This window comes from Grampus griseus, assembly GCF_964374135.1.
Source record: "Grampus griseus genome assembly, chromosome: 13".
Lineage (NCBI taxonomy): Eukaryota > Metazoa > Chordata > Mammalia > Artiodactyla > Delphinidae > Grampus > Grampus griseus.
The window spans coordinates 41,632,535-41,647,830 of NC_139007.1; positions in this window are offsets into that span (position 1 = coordinate 41,632,535).

Consider the following 15,296-nt stretch of genomic DNA (forward strand, 5'->3'; position numbering starts at 1 on the left):
GGAAAGACCTGGCAGGCTCACATTCCCCAGGCTGCAATGGCAGTTTTCCTAGCAGGGACGCTAAGGACGGCCTGAGGGTCAGGACTGGGGCTCAGGGCCCAGGTTGGAGGAGATCAAGGACGCGGCCCGAGGCCAGGTCCTCGCTCGCTGCACGACCACGCCAAGGCCTCCAGGGTCTGCGTGTTGAGCCCCTTCCTGGGGGCCCCCAAAGGCTGGTCCGGGTGGGGCCCGCAGGAGCCGGCCCTCCTCCGTGGGAGGCTCCGACTGGTCCTTATCCCCTCCTGGGTACAGCCGCGCCTCGGGAACCCCGAGGGACCCACGCCCGCTCGGAGGCGGGGAGTGCAGTGGACGTGAGAGCTGGCCGAGCCCGCGAGCACCCCACCCCGCGGGGCGCCGAGGGGGACGCCCGGTCTGGATGGCTCCTCTCTGGCCGCCCGGCCCTGCGCCCGCAGTCTGGGGCTCAATGCCCCCTTCTGGAAAATGGGCACAGTTGTGTTTTGTGTTGATTGTAGGAGGCCCGGCTACAGGGAGGAGGGGGTGGGTGGATGAAGGGGTGAGTGTGAGCCTGCAGGGGTGGTGATGGAATAAGTTACTGTTGAGGGGAGAGTTGGGGGAGGGAGTCCAGGATGCCCACTGGCATAAATAAGTCTGGGCATATTTCTTGGTCCTAGTAAATGCCTGCTTTCTTCTGACTTCATCCAGAACAAGGCTGCCCACTTCTTCTGATTTCCTGACACTATCCCTTCTTACCTGGTCCTTTCCTCTAAGACCCACTGTGGGACAGAGCCTACTCAATCTTGTACCTTCATTCCCATATGCCCAACTGTGAAGCAGTCGTGTGGCTTTTTAAAAGAGACTTTGAGAGTAAAAGGCTCTCTCTGAGGATTTTCCGTGGTCCTCTCCAATCCCTTCTTTCTCTTTTTGATTTGCATTTTGGAGTCAGGGAGACAACATACGTGTCCTGAATGTCTTCAGTTTTCACTAGCTTTGGATAACAATGAGATTGCCTTAACCATAAAAGCCTACCTTTTGCTGGTTTGATGCTCCCACTGACAGATAAGGACCTCAGCTTCCCAGGTGAAGCTCCCCCCCAGTTATTTTTAGGAATCCCCAGGATGTGTCTCCTGTGTGCTTATAAGTCCACTCACATTCCTCTACTTTAGCCTTCTCACTGATATCAACCCCTGCAAACTCATCTGAGGATGGAACTGCCCTGTCAGGAGGACCTCTGCTGCCCTGGGTGCTACATAAGACCATCGTATAAGCATCCATATTTCAGAATAAAGCCTGACCTAGGTACTGCTGGATTCCAGTGTGTGAGCTCTGGGATGAGGTATAGGACGGACGTCTAGAGAAGGTGATGAGGGAATGGAACCAGGGGAATTCCCTGGCGGTCCAGTGGTTAGGACTCTGCATTTTCACTGCAGGGGTGCAGGTTCTATCCCTGGTCAGGGAACTAAGATCCTGCATGCCTGGGACCAGGCTGGAACCCTGGTCAACAAGGTGGATGCTGGGGTGAGGGGACCTCCCAGTTCCCATCATATTCCCCCAAAACCGCACCCTTGCTTACAATGGGGCAGTGGCAATTGCTGAGACTAACAGAGATGAAGGGGAGGGAAAGTGGTGGAGAAGGAAAGCTATTGTCCCCACTGCTACCTCCAAGGGTCTTAGACTGCCTTAGGAAACAAAGTTCCTGGAGGGCAGACACTCAGTCTTGTTTACTGTGTGTCTACACTGTTTCACGTAGTCTCCAAGGTAGGTGCACAGTAAATAATTGTTGAATAAATCCACGGAGTCAGAGGATTTCCCAAGTCCTACTCCACTGCTTATATGTTGGATTTTCTTGCCAGTTGAATTACCACCGAAGCCTTCTTTCAGGGTTTTAAAAATGATTGAATTTCCCTCCAAAGTTGTATCAGGGGAAATAAAAGCACAGTTCCACCACCTAAACATTGAACTGATCATTTACTACTTGAATCAATCGGTAACATTCTGTTTGCCGGTCTGTGGAAGAGGGGTAATTCCGGCCATTTTCACTGTGTGAAAAATAAGAATTGTTTGGAAATAAAACCCAGAATTAACTGAAGCACACCTAATTTATTAGCCTGAATTAACCAAACGCCATTTGCTGTCTCTCACCTTTTGACTTGGATGACAAATAGACAAATAGCAAGTAAACATTAGATGGGTTTGTATATTAAATGTATACGTTAACTTTTTTGGAACAACTTCTAGAGGCTACTTTGAAATAAAGGGTGTTAAATACCTTTGAGAGTTTTTAATAACAGTAATATTGTAAGAATCTGAATCATTAAACTGTGCTTTGCATATTTAACTAATGTATATTGTACATATTTAAGACAATTTTAATAATAAAAATAAAACAAAAAGACCATTTTTGGCTTAACCATTATTAGCCAAAAAAATGTAACCACCCAAGATACTTTACTCTCTGCTTCTTCTAGGAAGTTTAGATTTTATCATAAAGATTACACACATATAAACCATCAGTGTTGAAAGCTTTATCTTCCAGGATTTGCCAGAGCACACACCTATTATTGAGATTTTTGAATGTATTTTAAATAAGAGCTTTTATAATTGAAAGTAAACAACTTGGAATATTTAGGGATGGAAAACTTTTAAGCAAGTAGTTTTTTGTGATTTTTAAAAATCGAGTGATCCTGTGATGTCTGAGAAGTTGCTGCAGCTACTGCGGATTTAGAGTTCTATTTCTTAGAGGGATTTGCACACTCCCATTAAAAGAAACCGGAAAATCTTGATAATTCGAAATTTAAAATGTTTTTAAAAGCCTAGAAGGGTTAAAAATATTGTAAAAAGTGATCAGGCCAATCTTAGTAAAGGCAAACAATCTGAGAAGAAAACTGTTTTTGCCCTTAAGTTTTTGCCAAAAACGGCTGAACCCAGCAAACTTGGATTTGTTTTAATGGTCCAAGACTGAGAGGACATAAAACAAAGGCTAGGGCCTATCTAAGGTAGGGGACTATCTAATGGGAGACCCTGCTCATAAAACTGGGACCCCAAAGGGCTACATCCTCAGGGGAGGGGTCAATCAGAAATGAACGTATCCTTCCTACCCCTACCTCCAGTGGACTGTAAGAAAAGTGGCTTTGGTCCTGAGCAGAGCCAGTGTCAGAAGGGACACATCTTAGCCCACAAAAATCTGCCCTGGTGCATTTTTTTAGCACAAATTTCATATCATTTGGGTAGTTAAAAAACTTCAAGCCTAAATTTAGATTAAAGTGGTCTGGGAATGGCAGCAGCCTCAGGCAGCTGGGTAGAAGTAACAAGAAATTCTCTCTGGATGAAACCTTCTTCATAATAGGCCACAAAGAAGTCCCACAAATAAGTTTCCATGAAAAATGAGCTGCTCACTGTAAAAAAATAACTAAGCACCCAAGGAAATTGGTACCAAGAAGGAAAACAGACAGGAGAAACAAATCTACAAAGGCTTCAAATAATGGATTAGTATTCAAGGAATATAAAACTAGCATGCTTGCTATGTTTAAAGAAATAAAAGACAAGCTTGAAAATACCTACATAGAATAAGAAATTTCAAAGAATAGCCAAACAATTTTGAAAAAGAACCATGGAGAACTTCTAGAAAAAACCCAATTGGAATTTAAAGCTCATCATATGGGTTAAAAATAATAGATGAAGATAAAAAGAGAAGAGTAAATTGGAAGATAGTTCAGAAAAAATTACCCAGGATTTTTTTTTTTTTTTACTATTTATAGCATCAGACACTGTTCTCCTTGTATGGAAGGGTTAAATGATAGCAGTAGACTTTTCTGCATTAGAAATTGAATGTGGCACTTATGTGTACAGTGTGTCCATAAATATGTGTAATCCTGGTGAACCTGCAGTGTTAGATGAAAATTTTAACTTTATTTAAGATTAGGTTAGAATAGAGTTTGGTTTTAAACTCTTACCAATTATCTTCCAAGACACCAAATGTCCAGCTTTTACTCATCCTACCTTTCTTTCTCCTTTATATTTCCTAGTCACCTTATAACTTTGTAATATTTGGTCTACCTTGAATTATGTACCTGTTTCTTACTAGACTGAGATCAGGGAACCTACTGGTACACTCTCTGGCCTAGCAGGTACTCCAAAACATACCTATCACCTGAAAGAAAGAAAAGCAAAAAGAGGTAGAGAGAGAGGGGGCAGGAGAAAGAGAGGTGGGGAGGAAAGAGGGAGAGGGAGAAAGAGAGGTGGGGGGGGAGAGAGGGAGAGAGAAAAGCAAGTGAGAGAGAAAAAGCAAGGGAGGAAAGAAATTTCCTAACTAAATATAGGGTGACTATAAATGAACTTTTTGGAAGAGGATGTTTCTGGAAGAGGATAAGGAGAATATAAAATGAACTCAGGATTATAAATTTTACAAAGAAATGAAAGAAATATGGTTTAAATGAAGTTTGCAGATGCTGTGGGTTAGGAGGGGATGCAACACCAAGAAGAGTCAATTAGATGCAAAAGGACCTAAATTAAAGAGATGGATAAGAAAGAGTAAAATGACTTTTCACTTTGGAGAAGTACAAAATTATGCATTTGTAGAAAAATAATTTGGGAGATGTAAAATTAAGAATGGGTAAAACCTGCAAAGAAATGTAAGTGTGGGAAAAAAAAGACATTAATAGTACTAATAATAACTACCACTTAGTCGAGCACTTCCTATATGCCAGATACTGAACTGGTCACTTTGTATACAGCTTTCCTGAATACTCACAACCACCCTATGTCAGGGATTAGAATCTCTCTCTCTTTTTTTTTTTAGTTGAGGAAATGGAAGTTTAGAGAGGTAAGATAACTTTCCCAAGCTTGCATAACCATTAAGAGGCAAAGCCAGGATTCAATCCAAACCCATGAGGCTCCCAGGCCCATGCTTTCCCCTCCATCACATACTTCCATCACGTATAACTACAGATAGCAACAAAGTGGTGACAACCAAGAATAAATAAAAGTTAATCAAATTTAGGAAACTGACTTAAGATGTTTAAAAGAGATGGAAAGTTCAGACCAAATACAAACACTAAAAGTCTCACTTCTATGACTGGTTCTGGAACTGCCTCTCAGGACATGTAAACTTACATTTGACAAAGTATATAATATACATTGTAGGAGGAATGTGTATGGGCATTAGAAAAACAAGAAGGACTTGGTAAGTTCTATTATAGGTTATTACCAGACATTGAATATAGTTCCCTGTACTATACAGTAAATCCTTATTGTTTGTTAATTACAAGGAGAAAATAGTAATTTTTCAAATAATTTGTGGGAATATACTTTGAGACTATGTTATTGTGTTGTTCCTCATTAAACTTTTTCTTTTCTACTAAATAAATAAATAGATAGATAAAACCTTTAATCCATGAGTCCTTGCTAACTGAAAAGTTTGTAAACAGTGGGAAGGTAAAGCACATTACAGAAGAATGCCAGCTAACAAATGCGGAAGCAGTGATAGAAACAGGAAGACACCATTTTACATCCACCATAGTATTAATAGATTCAGGCAAGAATCATCAATGAATGATAAAATAACTGGATAAAAGACCACTGGGAAACAGAATACTTACATAGTCTCAAAGGATCCCCTAATAATAGAGTTCTTAGTAATAACAAAGGTGAAAAAGATACCTTTACAATAGAGAAATCCAGTGGATACCACTTTAATCACACGATCAACCATCACTGATAACGGGACAAACAAGCATCATGTGTCCTTGATGTGATATAATAAGGACACAATATTCCTTATGTGTTAAGTTGAACCACGTTAAATTGCTGATATTTGACTGGTTTTGGTCTTTAAAAATGACAGTTTCACTTGATTCAAACTAACAGTATTTCTGGTATTTAACATGAATTTAATCGTGAATAAACAAATAGACAAATGAAAATTGAGGGCATTCTGCAAAATAACTGGCCTGGATTCTTAAAACAATGTCAATATCATGAAAGAATTGTTTTTAAAAGGCTGAGGGATTCCTTTAGGTTGAAGGAGACTAAAGGGACATGACAACGAAATATAATGATTGCTTCTTGTTAAGATCCTGGATTGGGAGGGCAAACTCCTCTATGATGAATATTATTGGGATAAATGGAGAAGTTTGAATGTAGGCTGTATATTATTAGATGATAGTATTATGTCAGTTGTCAATTGTGAATTTTTATGAATATGGTAATTGTACCGTGATGATGAAAGAGGGTGTCTTTGTTATTAGAACATATATGCTGAATATTTGGAGAAAAGGATTATAACATCAGCAGACAACTCTTTATAAAGGCTCAAAGGTTCTGCAAAAAAGTGAGCGTGTAATTACGTGTGTATGTATAGGTATCACGCACACACAGAGAGAAGGCATAAATGTGGCAAAATATTAACAATTGGCCAATCTAGTTGAATGGTATATGGATATTCACTGTACTTTTCTTGCAACCTTCCTGTAGGTTTGACCTTTTCAAAATAAAACGTTGGAGGGGAGAAAAAAGAATTGTCATTATCTTCATTCAGTGTATAAATGCTGGGCTTTTGGGTGCTTTCCTGAATGGAATCTTTTGACACTATGGCCAGCTGTGTTGTGACCGGGATAATTTTTAAAAAGACCGAGTTGAAGTAGAGATTATGTCCCTTACCCAGAGGAAAACGATGAGTTTCCACTTTCCTGCTAATGGAACCACTAAGCCCCGTGCGGAGCATCAGCGCACTTGTGAACGGAGCCTCGCTTTGCGTGGTGCAGCTGTTGGTCAGCACCCGAGAGTCCACGAATCCATCTTCATCTGTGCATTAGCGTAAAGCTCCCTCAGGGATTTAGAGACTTTTTTTAAAAAAAATGCTGAGTTTTAATTGGATCTTCGAGCTGTTGGGAAATTACGATTCTGTAGAACAACTGCGTAATTGGAGATAAAAGAAAAAAATTCTCTTTACTAAAAATAGAAACCTCGAGCTCTCCAATTTTTTAAAATGTAAGAGTTGGGTTATGATAGGGGTATTGAGGGCTTAGGGCAGGCGCTGCGCTCCCCCCACTGTGCCTTGTCCACCCCAGCCCTGTGCTGTGGACCCAGAGGTGGGAGGAGGGGGTGAAAAAGCCTTCGCTCTTTCTCTCCTTAGAACTTCATCTTTTCCTGAGCACCTCGTTGTTATTTTAGCTCTAGTTGCCACTTCTTATGCCAGGCTTGCTGCCAAGATCGTCTTTGTTTTTTCCCTGGCCTTCAGTCAGGGTTTCAGTTCTTTGCAAGAGCCTTTTCCCGTCTGCTCTCCCATCGTTCACTCTTTTCCTTCTGTCTTGTCAGCTTTCCCTTTGTCCATTTGGCTTTCCTGCTTGCTTTTCCTGCCAGCAAGTCTGTCCTATTTCCCTGCCATTCCTGATCTTATTTTCAATGTAAGTACATTTCTTTGGGAGACGGAAATAGATGGGTGAAGGGGAAAGTCATCCTTTATAACACACACATTCACACAGACAGACACACACACAGAGACACCAAGATGATGGTAAAGTAAGGGACTGTTAAAAAGGAAAGGTCACTTGGCTGGAGTTTTGATTTCTCTGAAAGATTTCAACGGTCCATTTTTAAGAGTCATATTAGCCTTAATCTGCAGGCTTGTGGTGTTTAGCAAACACCTGGATTAAAAACCAGTTTCACACATATATACACTACCAAATGTAAAATAAATAGCTAGTGGGAAGCAGCTGCATAGCACAGGGAGATCAACTTGGTGCTTTGTGACCACATAGAGGGGTGGGATAGGGAGGGTAGGAGGGAGGGAGATGCAAGAGGTAGGGGATATGGGGATATATGTATATGTATAGCTGATTCACTTTGTTATACAGCAGAAACTAACACACCATTGTAAAGCAATTATACTCCAATAAAGATGTAAAAAAAAAAAACAGTTTCACCACTCACAGTGTGAACTTGGGCAAGTTACTTCCCCTCTCTATATCCCTGGCATTTTGGTTTTTTTAAGATCTGAGACAGTGCCTTTCTCTAAGGGTTGCTATGAAGGTTGAATGAGGTGATGCATTTAAAGTATCTGGCAGAGGGCCCTGCAGAGGGCAGGCTCTCTGCAAGAGCTTGTATTATCATTGACTTCTTCAGGCCATCACTGTCCAGCACAATCGGACACAAGGTGATATCTTCCCCCTTAAGATGCCTGTGCCCCAGCTTTGACACTATTTATTAGGCTGCCCTTTATTGCCTTTCTGCCTGCCTTCTTCTTCCCCTCCCACCATTCTCTCTCTCTTCTTCCTTTTATATTTTCTTTATCTTCTCTTTCTTGTTTTCTTCCCACTCCCTTCCACACTCCCCCAAAGACTTCAAAAATATACCCAACTTAAAAAGTTAAAATCAATAGTTAAAAAGAAAATAGGTGAAGGGAAAATGAGGATAGAGATTTCATAAAGCCAGAGTTAAGAGGAAATGCATGACTGCATACCCTGGTAAGACATAATTGCTAGTTGGGGTACCATCTTACTGAGCTTCCTGGCTGCCAAAGGAAAATGGAGACAAAAAAATTAAGAGTAACGAGGTGCATGAGGTTAATATATAGAAATTGTGGTTCTTTTCCTGAGCACTTTTGTGGATTCTTATAAAAGGAACACCGAGTGATAAAAGTAAATGATATCCAGCATAATAATGTGTCTACTTTCATAATAGTTATGATGACAAACTTCAGAGAACTGTTTCTTATGATGCCAATAAGACTGATGATATACAGCTGCGGTTCAATCCTGTAAAAGCATTTTTACAAGGAGTTAAAATAGTGTGCTTTATGCATGCAATCCTCCAACGTCTGGCACACTGCAAGGACACATTTTAGAGTACCAAGAGGAATAAACAGACTCGTGTCCTTCAGGCAATCCTCTACAGATATCTCTGTCAACCAGGCTTTTGAAAAGTGTGTGAAAGAATTCAAGGCAAGTCCCTGAGTATGGGTACCCTCTGCTGTTGGTGAAGGACGGAGAGATGTGATTGGATAATCAGCCAGGTAGAGATTAAGACTAAGGTCCTTTTTTAAAAAGTGAAAATTAAGAGTCAAGCAAACATACTTGCCTAAACAGAACTATCCCATTTCTGTGTGTGGAGGGCTGAGAGTTTACCTGCAGGCAGGGTCAAAATAGTCCTCCGTTCTGACACTGGATGGCTCTTTACGGTACCGTATTAAATGATGAAAGAAGTTGGATACCATTTAGAGGACGAAGAGCACAAACAAATGCACAAAAAGAAAATACACCAAAATGTTGATAGAAGAAATCTCTGGGAAGTGGGATTTGGGGTGATGTTTTTCTTTTCTATGTATTATTCTACAATAAGCAGATGTTACTTTGGTTATAAGGAAAAAAATAAAGCAATGCAAGTTATTTTCAAAGAAAGCAGCTACCCTGGGCTTCTTTGATACATGGATGAGTAGGTAAATGCAGCCACAAAGTTCCACAGCACTGGTTCTCAGCCCTAGCTGTGTTTTAGAATCCCATAGGGAGGCTTTAAAAGCTAGTGATGGCCTGGCTCCACCCCAGATCAATTAAATTAGGATCTATGAGGGTGGGGCCCAGGAATTGGCATTTAAAAAACTCCTAAGGTAGGGCTTCCCTGGTGGTGCAGTTATTAAGAATCCATCTGCCAATGCAGGGGACACCGGTTCAAGACCTGGTCCGGGAAGATCTCACATGCTGCGGAGCAACTAAGCCCGTGCACCACAACTACTGAGCTTGCACTCTAGAGCCTGTGAACCCCAACTACTGAGCTCATGTGCCACAACTACTGAAGCCTGTGCACCTAGAGCCTGTGCTCTGCAACAAGAGAAGCCACCGCAATAAGCCCGTGCACCGCAACGAAGAGTAGTCCCCGCTCGCCGCAACTAGGAAAAGCCTGTACGCAGCAACGAAGACCCAATGCAGCCAAAAAAAAAAAACACTCCTAGGTAGTTATAGTGCAGAGCTGGGTTGAACTAGGAAAAGCCTGTACACAGCAACGAAGACCCAATGCAGCCAAAAAAAAAAAAACACTCCTAGATAGTTATAATGCAGAGCTGGGTTGAGATGCCACACTGTAGAACACACCTGAAATCATTTAACCCTGGACCATGTTCTAAGCAGGCGTACTCTTTCCAGGGGCCTATATGGCCCTCCACAATCTGGCCTCTGCCCTCCTCTCTCATGTCAGCTCACACCGCATTCTTATTCATTTAGCTCCCAGAACAGTGCATGGCACATAGTAGTTTCTGAATTGAAAACAAAGTAGGACTCAATGAATTCACGGATATGGTTTGCTGACTATGGCCACAGGAAAAATAAACATCTGCGTTTGAGTAGCACAGTTTTCTATGAATTATTTACCAATTGTATTGACATTGATTGGTTTTCATGTTTCAATAGACTTTTTAGGTATAACCGAGAATAGAAAGGGTGTTTTTTTTTTTTTTCAAGAGTTGATTTAATTATTGTTTTTGTAATCCTTGGCTATGAGGACCATTTGTTCAGTAGGTCAATTTTTTTTAATGCATGACAAGAATGTATGCTCCATGAGCATAAGATCTGCCTTTCTCACCACTATAACTCCTCAACCTAGGAAAGTGCCTGGCTTGTAGTACAGGCAATGAATACTTGTTGAATGCATCTTCAAGAAGTAAATAATAATAAAAGCATAATATTATTGTAGAGGAAAGTAGTCATCTTTCTATTCCCCATATAATGGGTTAGGGTTTTTGTTGGGTCGGGGGGGGGGGATCTGTGCACATACTTATGCAAAAGTAGCATCAAATTATTTAGACAATTGTTGAACAAAGGTGTGACTGAGAAGTTATAAAAGCATACTGAGATGTGGTTTGGGAATCCAACTGTTGGTACGTGAAAGAATTGAATAAAGCACAGCTGGCTGCACTTTGGCCCCAACACAGCCGCCAGTGATCTTTAAAGAATGGAAGCCAGATCGTGTTTCTCCTCTGTTCAAAACACTCCAATGACCTTATCTCACACCACATACAAAAATTCACTCAAAGTAGATCAAAGACCTAAACATAAGAGCTAACACTATAAAACTCTTAGAAGAAGACATAGGGGGAATTCTTCATGATATTGGATTTGGCAGTGATATTTTGCGTATGACACCAAAAGCAGAGGAAGCAAAAGAAAAAAACATAAATTAGACTTCATCAAAATTAAAAGCTTTTTTGCATCAAAAGACATTATCAAGAGAGTGAAAAAGCAATTTACAAAATGAGGGAAAATATTTGCAAACCACGTATCGAATAAGGTTTTGATGTCCAGAATATATAAAGAACTCTTACAAATCAACAGCAAAAACCCAAAAAACCCGATTAAAAAACAGGCAAAGGACTTGAATAGATATTTCTTCAAGGAAGATAGACAAATGGCCAATAAACACATGAAAAGGTGTTCAACATCACTGATCATTAGTCCTTTAAATCAGGGGCCCCCAATCCCTGGGCTGTGGACCAGTACCGGGCCACGGCCTGTTAGGAACCAGGCCGCACAGAAGGGGCTGTGCGGCGGGCAAGAGAGTCAAGCTTCATCTGCCGCTCCCCCGTCGCTCCCCATCACTCGCCTCACTGCCTGAACCATCCCCCCTTCCCCCCTGCCTCTCCTCCGGCCGTCCACGAAACCGAAACCGGTCCCTGGTCCCAAAAAGGTTGGGGACTGATGCTTTAAATGACCCTCCATAATCTGGCTCATGCCCTGCCCAGCCCATAGCTCTCTGATGTCTTCTTTTATACTTTCCCTGTATTTGCTTTGCTCCACACACACATGTCAGCAACACTCTCATCACGGGACATGGGCACTTCCTATTCCCTCTGCCTGGACCGCTCTTCCCCTCTCCCATTTTACCTTGCTCCCTCCTTTACTGCTTTCAGGTTTTTGCTCAACTGTCACCTTCTCAGTGAGGCTTCCCCAACAACTCTATTTAAATTTCAAACCCCTTCCCCACCTCACACATAGCTGACACTCTCCGTTGCTTTTCTTGCTTCATTTTGCCCCATATCACTTATCTCCATCCGACACAGTTGATCTATCTATATTTTATTTACTTTTTATCGTCTGACTTGCTCCTTTAGAGTGTAATAACTATGCACACTGGGATTTTTTTTTTGGTCTGTTTAGTTTTCTCCTTTATTCCCAACATCTTCAACAGTGCCTGACACATAATAGGTGGAAATTAATATTTTGTTGAATGAAGGAATAAATAAAAGATGAAAATATGATGTGCTTATACCCTGATGAGTTATGACACCTCACTCTGGTTACCTTTGTATTTTTAGTTGTCCATTCACATGCAAATCAACGCTAATCTCTGCTCGCTTATCAGTATGAGGAGCCTTGTCTGTTTTGTCTCCCTAAAGTGTCTACATGATTCCAAACACATAACAGAAGTTTCATGTGCACGTAGGTTAATTGAGTATTTGTGGAAAGCAAGACTCAGATGCTAAAGAAAACTGGCAGGTCCCTCACTGTGTCCCTATCAACATATCCCATTAAAGTTTGCCAGATAAATGCATGTTCTGGTCTTGGGACAAAATGAAAATGATCGTTACCTATTAATGTAGTCCTACTCTTGTGGTCCGCTTCAGATTTAGAAGATGAAGTCAATCAAGTGAGAAGTTTAAGAAGTTTAACAAACAACTTCTCTGAGTTCCTGCATCTCCAGGCTCAGGGCAAGAACAGAGAAGGAAGACACAGCATCATGCTGTACAGGGCTGTGCCCTGCTTAGCTAGGTTAAGAAACCCCCTTAGCCTTTCGGCAAAGCAGGCTAGATGTCTCTGTTCAAGAGTTTCCTGTAACAGTCCAGATTTTCATATCAGAAAGCTTCAGTGGTGCTATTGGGAAACTCTTGGCATTTGTTTCCCCACCAGTGAATGGGTCCAACACCAAGAAAAGGAGGATACTTGGTAATGAAGGGCCTGGGGTCTGGAAGAGATGTGTTCCATCTGCCAAGGCATTTTCTGCACATGGCTGTTTTTATTTTTTTTCCCCTTCTTTTTTGAAACTCTTGCCCAGCAAATAGCACATCAACTCATTTCTGCTAGTAAGACCACAGTCTTCTTCAAGGCCACAGACTAAGAACATGAATTATCTGCTATAAATCAGTTCTAGGATAAATATATATCTTTTCTCCTCCTCCCCCTTCCCCAAGTCTCTCTCTCTCTCTCTCTCTCTCTCTCTCTCTCTCTCTCATACACACACACACACACACACACACACACACACACACACGTACACTCATAAAAATTGGGTTTTCCACGAGTTCCCACTTGCCTAAGAAGCAAAACACAAAGCTGGATAAGGAAAAGTGACTCAGCCCCCTAAGTTTGGTATTTACTGCCTGAGAACAGATTTTTCAAGAAGAAAGATCCTAGTTCCCAAACCACCACCAAAATAAAAGAAATCAGGTCTCTAGTGCCTGCCTCAGAATCTCCACGAGGCTGTGGCCAAGTGAGGCACTGAGGCTGGTGGTATAAGTCCCAGAATGCTTTGCTTCCTCTCCCGGGAAAATATATTCTGACAGCTATGGACAATTTTCATTTCCACGCTACAGACAGAGTCCATATGGTCAAAAGAACTTGACCCAAGCCTTATAAAAGCAAGGGTGTGATATGAGAGCATATGCTGTTCAGGGCAATCTGAGTGGAACCAAGAGTTTAGTGAGCTGTGGTACAAACGACCACACTTACGTGCTATTTTAGAAGTGCCACAGCCTTCTCTGAAGGACAGCCTGATTTAGTGGTAAGAAAATAGCCTGGGTCCCAGAAGTCTGGTCCAGACAAGGACCCTGAGATATGCATGGATGACTCTCTTTGGGTCTCAGTTTTCTTACCTGTGGAATCAGGTGTCAATATTTAGTAAACAGAAGTGTTGCAAGGATTGACATTTTTGAAATTTTAGCCCCACCAACAACTGTTCTCCCTGAGTTTCTGCTGGACTTTGAAGAACGTTGGTGTGATAACTGCAGGAAAGAACCTCTGCTCCTGGAAACCATATGTTACTGCAGATTCACGGAGCTTTACTCTGATTCCAAATCCACAGGGCTACCATGTTGCTCAAGGGGACACTTAAAACAGCTCCCACCTCTTCATTGATCATGTTTGAAGTGAGCAATAAGAGGACCTGAATGAATAAATGCAATGCTTTGTGGAGGTCAGTCTTGAGTTTTGCACAGTGCGGCCAAGTAAACATCTCCACATTTCTCTCAGCACTAGATAGGCTATTTGGTGTAAAGCGGGAGAGAGAGGGAGAGAGAAAGAGTGAATGTATATTTTAGTTTTGAAGATGTTACACTTCTAATTATGTTTACAGACAGGATTGTTCCTGGGGGCACCACGGAACAAAGGTTGTCCAAAGAATAAAAACATGAATAGGGCTGTCCTCGGGTCTCTCCTTCAAACCGCTGTCTGTGTGTTCAAGGGAAGTCATCTCGGCTTATTCACAAGTGTTGTTACCTTTCCACAGGATATTCATTGCTTTGAAAATAGGGGAAAACCTCAGCAGCTCTGATGCATATAATCATGCTATCTTATTACGCAGCGAGAACGTTCTCCAGAGCGATGTTGTGATGATACATCAGTAAGTGACTTGGCGGAGGGAAGGGTAGCTGAGGGGGAGAGTAGGAAGCCAGGGAGCAGAGCGGCTCACCTTCTTTTCTTTTCTTTTTTTTTTTAAATTGCCTTCTATTCGACTTCTGTCTTTGTTTTCTAGCAGCTCTCGCCGATCTGGGGCTTCTCCTCAAATAAACCAGGTAGATCTTTGGTTGTGGGTTCCCAGGCTCCCTCTAGTTAAGAGTAATAAGTGATCTCAGAGTGTTAGCACAGATTCCACTGCCAGTGAATCACATACAGACTCAAAGCCAGAAGATGACATCAGAAACCTATGTGTTAGTCTGGAGGCAGAACTTGGCCTAAGAAACAGAGAAAGGTCTTCCGTGGGAGAATAGGCTCTCCTTGGCCTAGAAAGGACTCAGAGAGCTGAGCTTCTCTATCTTTTGCCTTCAGGCAGGAAGTCACCTAAAAGATCCCCCTTAGACGGTTTATGTGCTCTTGTCAAATATTCCTAGGAAGGCTCTTGCAGAAAGCTAGGACTTAAGTGCTTTGCAAGCAAGGCAGAGCTTTGCGTGTGAGGGATAAACTCCGTACGCTATAAATCATAATTACTGTGGTTTTATAAACCTGGAATTTCCTAACCAAGCTATATGGTCATTCAGAGCAGCATATGTGAGATATTTCTTCATTAATCATGTTGGCCCCCCCAAATGTCCACCCTTTGAAAAA